At 34.9% G+C, this 18783-nt stretch overlaps 1 pseudogene; it reads left to right on the forward strand.

The window, feature by feature from the left end:
* The first annotated feature begins 6118 nt into the window (after positions 1–6118).
* LOC137944558 (uncharacterized) lies at positions 6119–15747 on the forward strand (annotated as a pseudogene).
* Positions 15748–18783: the final 3036 nt, after the last annotated feature.

Here is an 18783-nt window from a genome sequence, read left to right on the forward strand (position 1 = left end):
TGTCACCCTCTTGCAAAAGCAAGTGAGGTTCAGTGCATTCTGTAAGTAATTGCAAACCTTCATATCTTATACTAGCAGTCCCTTTCTCAGAGTTAAAAAGTTCACTCCATATCGATGTCGATGTCGATGTCGATGTCCCAGGTTCGGCCTGTAGACAAAATAATAATAATTCATCATGGTTGGAGTCTGCATCCACAGTAATCCACTTTTTGTCTCATTAGTTCTTCCCAGTTTTCTATTTGCCTCCATTTCAATTACTAAACATTTTATCAATCAAAACATAGAGGCTAATTAAATGGTCCAAGAGTGGTCAAAATTAGATTTTCAATCAAATTTTGGATCGATTATTGAGATTAAAGCTGATTGACGATCAAGATGAAGGTAATTTGGTCTTACTATATGTTAAATTTTCATTAGCTAAAGCCTGGTAAAAGAAAAAAAAATGAGAAAAGAAAAGAAGGGTAGTTTAAGGACCCATAATTTTGCCATTAGGAGAGAACCAGAAGTTAAACAAAGAGCTTAAGAAAATCGAACTAAAAGACCAAAGTCATGGCCGCCTTTTCCTGTACCATTGGTCAAAGCAAAAGCCAATGGAAAACTCAAATAGTGTTGAAACTCGCCGAGTTAACTCCAACCATAGTAGCGAGTCGGTTCCGAGTTTAATATGATTTGTTGACAGCGGTTGGTGGAGTCCACGACGATGTTGAGTCATTTTAGAGACCGACGAGTTCGAGCATGGGATGACCTTTTGGGGAGTTAGTGGGGTCCACTTAAATATCTCGTATCTCACGCCCCGAGAGATCGCCGCAATTTCCCGGCCAACCAGTTTCAGCAAAACACCTGGTTTCCCTGCCCACAGACTCTGCTCCTGCGCTTTTGGGGAATGTTGCTTTTTTAAGATAATAAACACATCTTATCTTTGAAACTATCCAATCGAAATCCTTGTTAGATTTCCCACCTCAAAAGGCTGCCCGATAAACCCTCATTAAAAACTATTTTATACTTGACGAGCATCTCATGGAATATAATTGGTCAAGATCTTGGTAGAATAAACCCTCCTCCTGCTTGGGATTTGCTGTTCGTTCAGGGGAGGCAGCTTTCATTTCGATACACTCTGCTATCATACTCCAGTGGTTGACATAAATCTTCTTCTTCTTCTTCGGAAATAGGTTTAACAAGCACAGAATCCAAGCACTATCTGGGAGAAGTACCCAGATATCTGATGCTTCAATGGTGCCAATGAGTGCTGCATTGGTTTAGCAAATTTACCTTCTACATGCTGTAAACAAAACTGGGTTTGAAAGCAGGCTTCGAGTGAATAGTTTTGGTTAAAAGGGAGAAGTGAGGCGAATCTGCCCGGGTTTTTCAGTTGAGAGGAGTACAGACTTAAGAGGGGATGAAGAGTCAAAGAGGAAACGGGTAAGGAGGAGACAAGGAATCCATAAACAGTGACTGGTAGCAGAAGACTTCTGGGGACAGATCAAATGAGTTGTTACATTTGCCCATACATGACCCTACCATGTGTGGAAACAAATGGAGAAAGGAATGTTTCGGGTTCATTGACCCTCTCTCTATAAATGGAATTGGCTGGATCCAGTGTTCCAGGCATCTGAAGCACCAGCGAATCTTTTCGCATCTCTCTCTCTCTCTGCGCTGACATGGGGTTGTATCAGGTGAAGCTGCCATTTCTCAATGGAGCATAACCTCAAACATACAGTTGTCTCATCCTCCTATTGCAGTTTGCGTCCAGGAAATTGAAGAAGAATGAGATGAGAGCACTTCTCCAATTCAATTGCTAAAGGGTTGGAAATGGGAAAAGCATGGCTGTTTTGGGTTGACAAGAGTTATCATTGAGAAAGAGGAGGACGAAACCAGAGACGAGAGAGCGGGTGACTGAAGCACTGGGCACAGATATTGTTAATATTAGAAAGATTCTATATTTAAGGGTAGTTTAATTATAATTGAATTCTACTTGTTTACTCTATTATAAATAGATATTCATTGTACTCAAATTATATATTTCTCTTTTTAAAAAATTTAACGTTTGTATCAGAGCGGGTTTTGTGAGTTGACTTGGTCAACTCATTGAAATAATATGATTATTTTCTGATATATTATATCTAGTAGTTTAGGTTTGCATTCTATCTTTTTTCTTTCTTTCCTTCTTGTCCCAGTACCCATTGTTTTCTTAGTGTTCAAACCTCCATTATGAAATTCCATATTGTAAATTATATATTAATAGAAACATCTTCGACTCTAATTTTTAAACTCAAAAATAATTTTGGTAATTAGAGTTTTCTACAAAGAGAAATCGATATTTGAAACAACAAATGTTAGTAACAAAAAATTCAACTTATGAACTATTTTATACTATCAAGAATGAGACTTTATATAGGTAATTACATGTTAAAAGAAATATTTGTAAGTCTATTTTTTACTTTATCAATCCAATTCTCATTCTGAGTTTTCTAGAGGGAGATATAAGTTTTCACGAGTCAATGGTCATGCTTGCCAATGAGTTTTCAAGGTATCATTTCGGCCAGATTATAGAGTCCGAAATTTATTAGATTATTTCTCCTAAAATGAGAATATCTTATAAATAAATTTTTTTCTTGGATGGAAGGTATCAAAGTCTACTGTAAGAAGGAAAAAAATTCATGTCAATCTGATCAATATTTAAGGAGATATTTGCATTAGAGTTGACAAAGGTCAAACTATATAATGAAGCAAATCAAGAGATCATACAAGATTCAAGAACAAATTATTTTATATCAATTTAAATATATTTGAGTTTATTTTCATGAAAAATAAATTGTTTGTGACTCTAAGCTATATTTTTTAAGATATCAATATCAAAAGTACCAAATGTTAGTTCTACTGAAAATCTCTTTTTTCTCCTATTTTCTCTCATAATATATTTCCATGCATTTTCGTGAATTGAGTTTCATTTTCTCCTAAAATTTGAGTTTTTTAGCCGAAATTTTCTCCTAATTAGAGAGTTTTGGTAAAAATTAATCACTCCATCATGTGCTCATTCAAGGTATGCAAAATCTTGCTTCAATGTTGCTTTCAAGTTTTGCATTTTTGTTACTTGGTTTATCTTCCGCATAGTTAACTTCAAAAAATTATGATCACCCCAAAAAATTTATACTTGGGTCAAATTTATTAAGTTTTACGGTTACAGTCTCGCCTAGTTTTCAAAAAAAATAAAAAAATACTTTGGATGTATGAGTGTTGCATAGTCGCCTCCTTCCGGGTAAAGTTGTTTTCCTCTAATATTTTTTATATTTTTCATCTTGTGTTTTTATCACTTAAGAGCAATACATAGACCCACTACCTAAAAAATATAAGAGTGTGTCTAACATCCATCTTGAGTGTAATCTTTTATTCTTAACCCAAGAGGTTGGACAGTTTTTTCCACTTTTAAAATTGAGCGGAGTGTGTTTTAGGCCATGACTGTGTTGACTAATATTTGTTGTGCGACTAGGAGTGATTTTTTTTTATCCCATATTGTGTTTTGTCCAATATGGGTCTCTATGTTCTTTTTATCCCCAACTTGAGGGGGAGAAGAAAAAGAAGAAATACAAGAAATAAGTTTTTTATTCCACATGTTATGGTAATTTTTATGTGACCAAAATATTCAAGAAAATGGAAAAAACAAAAGATGAAGAATTTTACAAACTCCAACTTGAGGGGGAGTGTTGAATAACAAGTATGAAAGAGTCTTACATGACTTTAACAATAAGAAGTCTCACAGAGCCAAAATTATTAGGTGGAGTCTTACAAGAGTCTCACGAGAGGTGGTCTTACATAAGAGTCTCCGTTTGTTGGAAGATATGACCCCCAGCTTGAGGGGAGTATTGGAAGATAGGCCCAAGACCACGACCAAGGAAGACCCACCCATTTAAGTGTGAGGAAGATGGACTCAAGCCCACAAACCAAGGAAAAAGTCCATAGACCCATACAGTGGTGGCATGATGGTAAATAAAGAGTCATCTCATAAAGATGGCACCGATGTAATTAGTTTATGATTTATGTCTCTTATTCACTCTAACTAGGATGAAGGGTATTCTTGTAATATCAGTACTTTTGATATCTATAAATACAACTTAAAGGGGGAGAATTTGGTTAAGTCCATTACGCTATTCTTCCTCCTCTTTTCTCAAAAAAAAAAAAAAAGTTGAAACTTAGGATTCCATGATGTTTAATCATAGTAGAAGAAGATTAAAGGGTGAGAAGAAGAAGAGTTGTGGAGAGACATTAAAGGTGTTTTATTTATGTTAGTCTTCAATTTATGTTTAGTTGTTCAATTGTTCTAGGACTTACTTTTAGTGTTTAACTTTAGGTGTAACTGGGATAAGGGTAGTTTAATTGTAATTGAATTCTACTTGGTTCCTCTATTATAAATAGAGGATCATTGTACTCAAAGTACATCAAGTTAGTAAAGTATTTATCTATTCCAAAAATTCAACATTCTTCACATATAATTCTTTTAAAATATTCTTACATTTTTAGCTATTATATTTTACTTTTTTTTGGAAAATTATGTCGTCTATTAATTATTTATTTGAATTCCTAGCTATAAGTAAAATTGCTTTATGTATGGCTACAAATTACTGTTTTTAATGCATCGAGTAATAATTTTGGTTTTTACATATGTAAGTATCATTTATATCTCTCATCTAGAGATAAATTTATTTGCTTTATATGAGGTTGAAAGATGAAACAATGAAGTGTTTTCCTAGATTGAACCTTATCCTTCCTCTAATGTATATTTATATAAGACCTATAAATGGGTAAAATTCCAGCTAGTGACCCCTAAACCCTAAACCCTAAACCCTAAATTTGTCTCATAAAAGAAACTTTCCCACACAACATTAGAGAGGGTAGTTGAGCACCTTAAAGAGGGGGATGAGAGGTAGAGGTTGCCATTATTCCATTCACCTATTAGTTGAAATGCAAAAAAAAGGGGGAGAGGGTGGGGTTGGCTACTACTACTCTCCTCTCCTTTTAATTCCCTTCCATAATGGGGAGGGATCCCCTATCTTCCCATTATGACTTTTGATACATTTTTTTTTTTATTTTTATATCTAAAATTAAATAATACAAATTATAATGTTGTCTTTGTGTGAATAGGTGGTAATTGGCAATCAAACTTAATGAATCCATATTCAACTGGACTTGCTTACATTGCTTGTTTTGTGGTCCTTGTCAAGTTTTAGATTGGAAGCCTATCACAACTTAGGCTCATTGCAGGCATGGCCTTCCCTCATTATGGAGGAAAAGTCACTCTTAGGTGAAGGGTGGACATGGGTTAAATGGGAGTCAAGTTTTGAAAACCCTAACCCAAATCCACGAACCTTAACTCGAAAACCCAACCCTAAAATCCCCATTTCCACCACCCCATCTTTGCACAGTTTTCGCCCTGTTCCCACTCTCCGTTTAATATTGTATAATTTTTTAAAAAAATCATCTATATAAAATAATATATTATCTAAATAAAGAATAATCAAAACCTTCCAATAATTAAGATTTTTTAATTTTGAAATATATAATTAAATTTTAAAATGAAGATATATAAGTTAATTAGATTAAGTTAGGGTTGAGGTAGGGTCGGGTTAGGTTCGGATAGGGTTTGCCCTGAAATTTGTGTGGGTTTTTTTATTTGACCCCATCTCCGAGCGATGGGAGGAAACTTACAACTTGTCTCCAGGGTTTTAGAGTTGGATTGGATCGTAGGCATTAGGTCGGGTCAGGGACGGAACCTGAACCCAATCCCCATCCCCGAAAAAAACCCGAACGGGGTAAAAATTCAACCCGTCCTCGACGTCCGGCAGCGTACGCGGTGTGCCCTCCACGGCCACCTCAGACTTCTCTGGGCATCGAAAGTTCCCAACATTTGTAGGTATGTGCTGGCTCTCGATTTCTGATCTGAAAATTGACCGCATCGCTGCTTCCGACTTGGACTCCTTGTCGGCGTCATCATGAGATTTCGAATTGGAGCTGATGCAGCTGAACCGATCATGATCGTGATCGTCCCAATCACTGACTAAACCTCCTCCTTCTCGTCTCCTCCTCTTTGTCATCATCGTCATCTTTAAGTTACTCTTCTTCACCAATGAATGGAGCAGCAACACAGACGATTCGAGTTTTTCAGAAATGGCGAGACAACGACGGCAAGTTGATTGGCATTCGGCGACCTTGCATGGGCATGGGCACCGGAAAACAATCGACAGGGAAAGAGAGATTCGATTTCAGGGTTCTACGGTGCCACTATGAACCATTTATGGATTCACCTCATCACCATGTGTTCCTTTGGAGTATTCGGATGCTTGGAAAAGCTTTCACAAGCGTCAATGTTAGAAAATACATCTAGGGGTATTTTGGTTATTTTATCCTTTAAGAATATTTTTGGTTATTTTACCATTTTTGTGGTTAACTTTCTTTATGTAATATTATTCTACATGTTAAATTTTGTCGATGGTTAAATTTTTATGTACATAGAATGCATAGTTAGGGAGATATAAGGAGTTTGGTGTTTATTAAGTGTATAGAGGTATTTTTATAATTTGTAATTCAAAACAGTCATTTAAGATGTCTGGAATTTCATGCATGATTCCCAACAAAGTCTTTCTAGGCTCTTTAGAAAAATTCTTCTCCTTTCTCTTTTTCTCTCAAATTTCTCCTCTTCCTTCACCCAAGTAGATCGTTGGTGGGAGTATTCTATTATAGGTTCTTGCCATTTTTTAAGAGGATAACCTGCTGGAAGGAGAAAAATCACAAACTTTTTACGTTGGTTCATCAAAGTAGTTTTTTTTTTCTTTTCTCTGTTATAAACTTAGGGTTATTGGTCTTTATCAATCATTGAAGGGTTTTCTACACTTTTATAGCCCTAGTTGGTTTGCTAATTGGGTTTTTTGAGATATGTGTCACCCAACCCAATGTTGGATGCTTGTATCGTTACCCAATTGATGACATCAACTCTAATTACTACTCCTTATGCATGATATTGGTTGAGATAACTATGAGTTGCTGGTTATTAGATTATTGAAGTGTGCATACCTATTTTTGTGCCCTAACCCTAATTTTGTGAGTGGGGCCCACCTTGGTGATAAATCTAGAAATTGTCTGGAAGCTTAAATTGGTTATTTTATGATAATAAAACAGTATTATGGATACTCCAGCTAGAGAAAATTCTGGGTTTGATGGAAATGATACTATCAAGATTACTTCAGAAAAATTGATAGAGCCTAATTATCTTAATTGGGCGAAGTCAGTTAGGATGTATCTTAAGGGTAGAAAAAAGTTAAAGTTTATCTGAGATGATCCTCCAGTGCCTCCAGATATGATTGGGAGGCAAAGGATAGTCACCTAGATTGTCAATAGTATTGATTATACTCTAAGAAATCAGGTGATGAATTGTGAGACAACAAAGGCTAAGTGGTTGTCTCTATTTATATGCATAGGAGAGTAACCTTTCTCTGGTTTTTGAGTTGTATATAGGCTTTTTTGGATTTAAAATAGAAAATCAAGTTATTATAGAATATTATAGTACATTCCTTCGCATATGGCAGGAGATCAATATCTATCATCTGTTTATTATGGATGAAAATGAGTTGACAAAACAACAAAATCAACTGTTTGTTGCCAAAAAATTGGACAATTTAGGAGCTGAATTTAATGCTATTAAAGGAGTAGGCAATATTACTCCTACTTCTTTTATGTCTCCTCGGTAAGCACTTCTTGTTCCTATGTTTCCCTTAAATTTGTTGTCGATTAATCAACTAGCCAAGTCAATGAATTTTTTTTCACGTTTTATCCTATTCATTGTGTTTTTTAGGATCTTGCGATGAGGAAGACGATTCAATGAATTGTTCTCTCACATTTTATCCTATTCATTGTGTTTTTCAGGACTTTGCGATGAAGAAGACGATTGGTTCCGCTCGTGAGAGAGATGGGCTATACTTCTTGGAGAACCATCAACAAAATAATATTCATGCATTACATACCGTAGATTCTTCTCTACAGTGGCACTTGCGGCTAGGTCATCTGTCTGTAGTGAAACTGACTTTAAGTTTTTCTATACTTTCCTTCAAGCTTTCTTTTCAGTGCGAGTTGTGTCAACAGGGCAAACATTACAGAAGTTCGTTTTCAGTCTCATCTCATAAAACCAACCATCTATTTGAGATTATACACTCAGATATCTGGGGTCCTTGTCCTGTGACTAGTCATTTTGGTCATAGGTATTTTATTTCCTTTATCAATGATTTTATACTTTCTTAAGGAAAAATCTAAGGCATTTGATTTTAAACTTTTCTTCAATAAAATAAAAATCAGTTTTTTGCTTCACTTCATATCTTGCATACTGATAATGACATTTAGTTCACGAATCATAAATTCCAGGTCTTTTGTCAAGAACATGGAATTATTCATCAAATATCATATGCCTTTACCACTCAGTAAAATGGCTTAGCTGAACATAAGAATCATCATTTACTGGAGGTGACTAGGACAATGATGATACATATGCATGTGCCCAAGTCTTATTGGGGTAATGATGTCCTTACAACTTTTTTTTGGTTAATAGAATGCATTCATCTGTATTAGAAGGAAAAATTCCTATATAGGTTCTTTCTCCATCTGTGCCATTATTTCCTATTTCTCCTCGAGTATTTGGATGTGTTTGCTTTGCTCATCTATTTAGGTCTTCTAGGGATGAGTTGTCTCCTTAAGCAGTTCAATGTGTATTTTGGGGGTACTCTCACACAAAAGGGGTACAAATATTTTTGCCCGTCCAAGAAAAAAAAAATTTGTATTTGCTAATGTTACTTTCTTTGAGGATGTGCCATTCTTTTCCTCTGTCTTTACTATCTGATCCTGTTATGTCACCTGAACTAGCACCAGTTATCCCTGTACCAGTTGATGAGCCCATTGGACTAACACAAACTCACGAGAGACCATTACAAGTACATAAACACAAGAAATAAGTATCACTACTGACTCTCTCACCAAGGCCATTGGCAAGCGAGAGTTTATATCATTCTACAACAAACTAAGACTTCTAGATATATACGCTCCAGTTTGGGGGGAGTGTTAGATAATATATCCAGAGGTATTTTGGTTATTTTACCTTTTAGGGATATTTTGATTATTTTATCACCTTTGCACTTAATTTTCTTTGTGTAATCTTATTTTACATGTTAAATTATGTCAATGGTTAAATTTTTATATGTATACGAGTTTAATATTTATAAAGTATAAAGGGCATTTTTATAATTTGTAATTCAAAACATTTATTTAAGATGTCTAAAACTTCGTGCACGATTCCAACAGGCCATTTCAGTCGGTCCCTATTAAGCTTTCTCATTTTTTCTCAATTTTCTCATTTTCCTTCGCCCGAAATCTTAATTTTTACGGTCGCTCCGGAAGTTTTTCAAGGTTTCTAATGAGTTATTTTGACCTTTTTTTCCTTAGCTTGACGGATGTATGTGTTCTTCGTCATGTTGTTCGCATTGCTTCACGTGCTTTATTCAACTTGGTATTTGTATGATTCTTTTATGTTTTTTGGTTTCCTCAATCCGATTTTTTTTATAGTGTAATTGTTTATTCTATTCAACTTCGCTTCACACAGAGATTCTACTGTGTTTTTTTTAGTTATACTGTTCCTGTTCTTAGAAAATCAATTCTTATCCTGCCTATCTATTTGACTATCTGGGCCACGTTTTTTTCTTCTTTTTTCTTTTTCCTTTCATTACTTTAGATACCTCTTGTATTTGGTAATTTAATTTGATTGAATTTGGATGCTCTGATTTCTCGTAGCAAAATTTGCTCAAAATTTTTTAATCGTGAATGATTCTAGAGCTATTTTAAGTCCTTTATTTTCCCAGTGCAGGAAAGGCGTTATTTGTTGAAAGAATTCTGGAGTTGCTTAAGGAATAATGCGTCTTCCAAACTTCTGGAAGTTGGGTGCGGGAATGGGAGCAGCGTCCTTCCCATTTTGCTGTAAGTTAACAGTTCCACTCTGTACCCATTGGGTAATGTTTATTCAGTTTTCTTTTTGATTAACCCAAATGAGTCAGTTATATACATCGCGAAAATGGGTCTGTGGGTAGATGATTGCAGATTTCCAATTTCGTAATCATATTTTGTTTCAGATGACTTTAGGGAGTGTTTTTACATGAAAACAAATCTAGTTTGCTGATCTCATTGCAAATGTGGTTGCTGAGTCTATAAATGAAGCACCAGGCAAGCTACCTTTGATTGTTTTTTTTGCTTAGTATAGCTCACAGTTCCATCTTATTTTTTTTCTGATAGACTATTTGACATACTAACATCACGGTATTGTAACTGATACTATGAGCATTACCATCCCACAAACAACCATCTTTTCAATTAATGCTGAAACATGACAATTCATATGCTTTGTCGTCACTGTTACTGTGCTATGTTGGGTTATGAATTTCTCATTCAAGCTTATTAGTGGACACATAACTAAGCTTTATCTTTTTTTCTCTATTGGTGTTCGTCACCTTACTATCTCTTTTCTATTTCTACTCTTGAACTCTAATAAACAAGGAGAAGAGTATCAGAGTACAAGTCTCATCCAAATGATGAGGCATTCGTCTTTGAGATGCAAAAGATTCCCTAGAAGAGGTGGCAACATTTAAAGAATGAAACCTTTGACTTGAGGAAATTGATTCTGTTAGCCTTACTCATTTGTTCATGGTGAGTTGTTAATTAATAGCCTTAAATCCCATAGTTGTTGTGAAGCATGAGCTGAATGACGTGGCTGATTCTTTAGCTTGTTGTTATTTGATTAGGTTATGGCCATTGTGGTTGGGGGTGTCAATTTTACCCGTTTACTCGATTTTCCATTTGCTGTTTGTTAAATGAAATGGAAATGGAACAAAAATTATTACCCAATTAAGCACTTGGATAATTTTACCTGATTACCCGATTACCATTTACAAAATGGAACGGAAATGGGTAAGGGTCATTCAGTATCCAATTAACCAATGACATATAAGAGAAAACTGGTAAATTATTATTTGGGTGAATTTATGTTTGAGATAAAATATAATTCAATTGCCTTTTCAAAGAATTTTGTATAATATTCTTTTAAAAAAAAATTATTCATTAGAATAATGTTGTTCTTAGACTTCTATGTATATGATAATATAGTTCTTCTATACTTTCTATGGTTTTATAGCTTTTAAGTTTTTTGCCTTATTATTCCATTTATTTACCCAAATATTCATTCTACCATCCAATAAGGAAATAAATTAACGGTGTATGGAACAACTGATTACATATACCGATAATACCGAATACGGATATAAATGGAATGGTATATGGAATAACTTATTATGTTCCGTTTATATACCATTGACAGCCCTAATTATGAAGGACAACTTACTGACTTAGAGGTAGTAAGAGGTTTTACCTCTCTTTGGTTTTAATTTTTCTTCTATAACTTTTGTATGTCAAGACAACTGATCCTAGTTATTCCCAAAAGGAAAAAAAAAAGGTTTTTGGGTAAGTTGGAAGTGGGTGTAAGTGGAGAGAATTATTTATTTTTTATTTAATTTTCAGAAGGATGGAGAATTAAATTATATGGTCTGCGAGTTAGTTTATCACATCCAGCGGCTACATCAAAATGCTGAAGTTCTGATAGAATCGGAACTTCAGCATTTTTAGTTACTGACATTTGACTTTTTCCCTTCCAATGCTTCTAAGTTTATTCCCCATCTAATCTGGCTTCTTCATAGAACCAAGACCAGGATATCAGTAGGCATGACTGGAGAAAAAAAGATTCGAATCTTAAGCAGCATGCTGTGCAAATGGTGGAGAGTGGGAGAGTGATCAATGCTTGAACTAGTGTTTGAAGTAAACTGAAGTCTATATAGACATGTGGCTTCTGTTCCATAAGTTTAAATGTTTCTCCATTCTACATCTTGTACGTTGCTAAAACTTTTATAATATAAAAAAAGGGCAAGAACAAAAGCGCAATTGGAAAATTGAGGAGTTGTTGAGGGCTTCATGTATTTGTTATGTCCATTATGTATCACCAATATCTGCTATTAGTACAATAGCCTTTAAGCTTGTAGGGCACAAAGTCCAATAGAAACTTCATCTCTCAATTTGATGTCTTCATTGGATCCCCATATCTTTCTAATTCCACCTTTTGTTATATTTATTATTTCTATCTCTCTGATATGACTTGTTTTCTCTTGGTTGTGGAAACTGAAGTATTATTGGTTATGCTTGTGATTGTAGCACAAGGGCAAGCGAGATGATAGATGCTGCTCATGAGGTCTCACTCAAACAACGATTCCATCCATTTTCTATCAATGGATTTCCACATTGGTTAGCGTGCAGTTCTTGCCATAAAAACTCTCTGAAAATTGTATCAGATGTTTTACTAGGTTTATATGAACTGCATTTAGTTTCTTGATCTTGGTTTTCTACCAACGCCAGTTAGTGCTGAGTCCACTTTTTTCTTTTCTGGTCATTGTTTTTATTAAATTTCATATTGTTGCTCATCATTCAAAAAAAAAAAAACAAGTTTCATATTGTGCTGTCTTCATGTTTCTTGCACTTCATAGTTCCTAACGATTCCATAATTGAGAGAATTTAGGTATTATGTTTGTCTTTTGGATTTTTTAGATGTGGAATGGCAGAAGAAATCAGACTTAAATAATGCACCTCACTTTGAAGGAGGCAAGTGTTGCATCAGAGGAGTAGATTTTATTACCTTGGTAACTATTACAATCTGCCTAGGATGCACAATTTGACATCTGATAACTGTGGTAATCTGAAAGTTGTGCATGTCTGTACGTCATCCTACATGTTGGCATTTCAATACAGTTTTCTGAGTGGAACCTACTTGATAGTTTGCTCAATTGTCTTGTTGCACCTGTGGATACAAAGTGTGGACAATTGGTTGGAGGGCTCCTTGCATGAAGAGAGAGTGATTTAATATTTTCGTCTATTCAAAGACCATTTTTTTTTATGGAATCTATTCAAAGACCTAGGGATGCATGCATGTGGAGTAAAAGTTATCTTATTGCCTTTCTAATTTTCTTCTGTTTTTCCTTCTAGATCTTCACACTATTGGTGATACCATTCCAAAAAATGACATTCGTCATTGAAGACTGTATATTAGTCTTATAGCCTGGAGGATTACTCTTTTTCAGGGATCATGGTAAGAATACATTTAGAATTGATTACTGAAAAAAAGTGTTTCTTAGAAGAAAGAGATCTGAAAGGAATTCTTCTTGCCATATTATGTGGCCAATTTTGATACCAAAATATGCATGACCAGATTGTTGAGTGAATTGCCTTTTTCCACATTTTCCATTGCTTTTGGTGCACCCTCTAATTTGGGCCACAATTAACGCCTTACAATTTTTTTTATGAAAAGAAACGAAGTAACCGGAGCAAACTATGCAACTGATATCACTGGTGACATTTGTAAATTAATTAGCTGATTCCCACCACAATGTCATAGGAACAGTTCTTATCAGATTACTGTTACGTAAAGAAGATGTTCAAGTCATGAAGTACTTTACTGCTTTTTTTATCATTGTAGAGGGCTTCCTGTTTATGGCTTTGCATTTTTGTTATGACAATGAATATTTCCTAATATGATCCATTTCTAAAAAAATAGGCCTTTATGATAATAATATGCTTTGATTTGAGCCAAAGAAAGATTGGATTCAGAGAATACATGAGGTCAGATGGCACTCGTTCATATTCTTTCTCTTCGGATAGTGTGAGGGATCTCTTTATAAATGCAGCCTTCATAGAGATAATACTTTGTCCGTCTATTGTTTGATTGAGAAAGCATTCTCTTTAGTTTATGCATAATTTCTGTAGGACAGGAAATCATATTTCATCTACTGAAGAATGATAGGAAAGAGTCTGGATGCTCAACTATACAATGATTATGGGTCATGTCACCTTTCCTTAACCATGGTAAAGTGTGACTCCATCCTACTAAATGACTTTCTCTTCAGATAGTGTGAGGGATCTCTTTATAAATGTAGGCTTCATAGAGGTAATACTTTGTCCGTCTATTGTTTGATGGACCTCTTGAGAAAATCATTCTCTTTAGTTTACGCATAATTTCTGTAGGACAGGAAATCATATTTCATCTACTGAAGAATGATAGGAAAGAGTCTGGATGCTCAACTATACAATGCTTATGTGTCTTGTCACCTTTCCTTAACCATGGCACATGGTGATGTGTGATAATGACTCTTATCTGGTACTTCGGCTGCAAAGTTATCTGAATCAGCTTTTCTTTAGAGATGGCACCAGGTTGGGGCATGTCGGGTTTGTTGAAACCAGACGTCACCCTACAACCCTGTCCCCTCCCGGCCAACTCGTCCCTGCTTTATCCTGCAAAACCCGCAAGTCCCCTCCCTGCCCCTCCCTACCTGCCCCCCTCAAACTTAGAACAAATCAATTAAAATAATAATAAAAATCAACGCCTAATTCTTTCTGAGATTGATGTTAATGCCTGGATAGAAAAAAAAAAAATAATAGAAGAACACCAAAGGACATAAAAACTGGAAACTCTTTTTTTGTCAAAGCAAGACTAGAAAATTCATGTAGTCATCTATTCAGACAAATCCTAAACAAGGAGACCAGAAAAAGTATAGGTACATACTAATAGAATTTAGGTTTTGTATAAAATCAAAATAAGAAAAACAAGCAGGAAGAGAGAGCAAAGATAACAGAGGGTTAGCACATAAGGCTTCATTTTGGAATGGGGTGTCAGGAATGCGTTGAATGATAATTGGAACAATGGATTGCGACTAACTTGATTCCACACAAATCCATAGAAATAACCAACAAAAGAGGAGAGAAAAAATGGGGACAAAAATTTAAGTAACTTACCTGGTTGAAATACAAGAGAAACCTTATGATGCTTTCAGTTGTGAACAACAAATGTTGGATAACAGCTACTTGCAACATGACAGTCTCCTCTTGCTGACTTTCATCTCTCTGAGACATAAGCGCTCAACTTTTATTCCATTTATGCCCTCTCATATATGGTTTTTCCATATTTTTTTTGTATTTCTCTTCCAGACATTTCATAAAAGGGAAGGGTGTTAACATAATATGTTATATAAACTTATAAATACAGGCACACCAAGTTGAGTCGGGTTTTTGGGGTTAACCCATGTCCTAACCAACCGGTGACAGGTTCACAAAAGGAAAATTGTCCCCGCCCTGTGGGGGTGAGTTTTGGAAACCATCCCTGTCTCAAGCAGGGTGGGCCAAGTTTCCCTACTTTTCTTGCTGATCATTGAAGCTTATCATCATTTCAAAAAAAAAAAAAAAAGAAGAAGAAGAAGAAGAAATTGTCTGAATCATCGAACTTTGTTACTTTTGTCCAATGCACATCCATGGCCAGAATGCTCTTTTTAAATTTCATTTGTTGGTGATGACTGCGCTACTTTATATGTGTGTGTGTGTGTGTGTGTTTTTCTTTTTCTTTTGAACTTTTTTGCTTATATGAATAAGTTTTCCAGGTATCATCTCAATGGAAAAGAAAGATTGTTAATGATATCTGAATGTTCGGTTCTTCAGTAGTTCTTTTACAAGCAGCCCTTGACTGCTGGTACTTGTATATTACAGTTGGAGCTACAGTCTTGTTGCATCAAATCAGTTAATGATCGCACTGGGAAACATATGCAGCAGGTTTGAGTTCATGGAAAGTTCCAAAAGTCCTTGTGAAGGCACATCTCATCTGTGAAGGTAGTAGCAAATTCATCTCTTACAATTTAATATTTTTTACCTTTCTTTTGAATTGGTTTATCCCTGTCCTCAGTTGAGTTTGTGAATTGACTTACATGCTCTTTTGCTTTTTTTATATAGGGATGAATATGATAGAGAAAGTGAGAATTCTCATGCCTGCAGCATGTTTTAAAGAAGATGATGTTTATGCTTATCTGATATGTGCAGTAAAATCTACAGTATATGAGAGCAAAGCTTTAATTTTCTGAACATTTGTAGTAAGAAGGCATTATCATAGTTGGGAAATTTTTTTACCTTGACAAAGTCTTGGGATCCAGTATAGTATTGTATCATAGAAAGCTAGCTGGGCAATCAGAGAAACATGATGCCCTGCACTTCTGCTTACTCTCTTAAATGAAACACAGAAAAGAGTGTCCAGACATGCTTCTGAATCTTGCTTGCCTTCATTCTTGATCCATCCTCTTCTTCGTTTTTGTGCCTTTTAGAAAGGAGTTCCCGATATATATCGAACTCCTCGACCCATGGTAATTCCCCTTTCTCAATCCCACTTTCTCTCCTCACTGTAACCTTTTTATCATGGATTCTCAAATCCCAGTTTATCTCCTACTCATTATAATCTTTTTATCATGGTCATACTATTATATTCACCTGTTTTTATCTTATGGTGGTAAATGGTTAATTGTTACACATTTTTGAATGTGTATGAACTTCTCTTACAGATTCAAAGAAATGAATGGCTCCATATGGCATCTAGATGAAATGATTTCTTCTGTACTACTAGAGGTATCTAAGTACACAGTTGAGAATCAACCCTCTCTAGCTTATTGATAAATGGTGATCAATGATTTCTTCTCTTACCTGGATTGAACAAGCCTATATTGCCTCTAGTGGAAGATACAGTTACAAGAATAGGAAATAGAAGGGGAAGGGGAATGTGGGCTCATTCTCACAGATGGGTGGTTGTACACAAGTTCTCAAACCTTTAAAAAATAACAAGACAATCTTGTTGAACAGGAGGCTTAAAAAAACAAATTACGATCAAATACTTGCTGCCTATTTAGTTGAATAAATGGAAGTGAGGTAGAGGAGGGAGGGGTTCTGTCCCTCTATTTTTTAAAATTTTATATAAAAATATTTGTCAAAATTATATATATATATATATCGAGAGAGAGAGAGAGAGAGAGAGGGTTGATCCAATATGAAAAGTTATTTGGTGCGAACGGTTATCTTAGCCGTTTGATCATGATCAATGACTGAGATAGTTGTTGATCGGACAGTTGAGATAACGGTTGATCGGACGATTGATATAGTTGTTTGATTGTATGGTTGAGATAATTATTTATCATAATTGGATGGCTAATATAACCATTTCCTATATTTTGTACCAAATAACTTTTCGTATTGGATCGACCATACATATGTAGACATTGTAACAAATTTTAATAATAAAAAAAACAAGTGTAATCGAGGATTATAGGATAAGAATAATTTCACCATTTTCTAAGAGGGTGATAGGTAATTAAACTAATTCAAAAATCAGTGGGTGGATGGGAGTGGAAAGTCTAAAAGTCTAAAGAACAAAAAAGAAAAAGTCTAAAAAAATAAAAATAAAAAATTACTATTATAATTTATATTTTAGGTGAAAGTTTTCGTTCCATGAGTTTCATGGGAACAGAGACGAGAATCCGGGAACTGCTTCCACGTGGAGACGCACGCGACCATCTCGGGGACCAGTAAATCATAGGAAACCCAACGGAAACAATAAGAAAATAGTTTCTCACAGCCGGCCCGGCCGCGGAACTCGGAAACTGTTCCTCAAGCCAGTCCCTTTTTTGTCGTTTTCTGGACCCCATTTTCCAACCCGGCCCTAAGGCGTCGAGAGTCAAGACCGGGGACTTTCCGACCCGAGCTAAAAAAGCAGTCTAAAAGGGCCGCCGGACCCACTTTGATTGACAAGCTTACTTTTGGTAAGGACACCTCAACAAGGTGGCAAGTAGACTTTACTCATGTGGAGGCCATTTTAGACTTAGCAATCATTGGGATACCTTATAATAAATATTTAAATTCGAGCTTAAATTAAATTACAATACCGGTGGGCATGTATTTTGAATTATATTCTACTGTATTAGCTTGTATCAATATGTATTAATTGTTACACAATATATATACATATCGGTGTACAAATATGGACTACTATACTCATTTTCTGATTGAAGAATTCCCATGTAAATTAAGTTACAATACCGATGGGCATGTATTTTGGATTATATTCTACTATATTAGCTTGTATCAATATGTATTAATTGTTACACAATATATATACATATCGGTGTACAAATACGGACTACTATACTCATTTTCTGATTGAAGAATTCCCATGTAAATTTGCAGAAAAAAATTGTTTGAGGATAAATTCAATGTAAAATAGATTTGATGTAAATTAATATCTGGAGAAACATAGCTTGTAAAATGATGATTAGATAAGAGTGTTTAGGGTGTTTAAAGGTAGTAAGAAGGAGTTTACTTTTATTGGAATACATGTTTTTAGATAAAATTACTTATAAAATATAAAATAAATAATTAGTGTAATTTTTAGAAATACTATTCATATGTTAATATAATAGAATTTAATGTTTTTAGTATATTATTTGTATATGTGATGTACAAAAAAAAAAAAAAAACTTAAAATTGGAATCATATCAATTTCAAATTCTAAAACGAAAAATTTAGCTTAAAAGTGCATGTGCATTATGTTATATTAGTCGTAAAGGGTTGGAATGTTTGATACTTTTACCATTTCATATGAGACCAAGTAAAAATAAATTAAAATGATTATTTTATCATTTTTTGAAAAAAAATAGTTAAATGGAAGAGATAAATTAACCCACTATAAAAATATTTAGATCCAAAACATTTATTGGTCAAATTTTGGATGCTGAATGAGCTCAACCCAAGTTCGGAAGTTAGCTATGCATCTTGTCATTGGAGTCGACTCTGATGCTAAGGCTCAATTCC

Source organism: Aristolochia californica, unplaced genomic scaffold (genome assembly GCF_029961685.1).
Source record: "Aristolochia californica isolate CCGP_79_NKW_82.1479 unplaced genomic scaffold, dmAriCali1.0.hap1 SCAF_11, whole genome shotgun sequence".
Classification (NCBI taxonomy): Eukaryota; Viridiplantae; Streptophyta; class Magnoliopsida; order Piperales; family Aristolochiaceae; genus Aristolochia; species Aristolochia californica.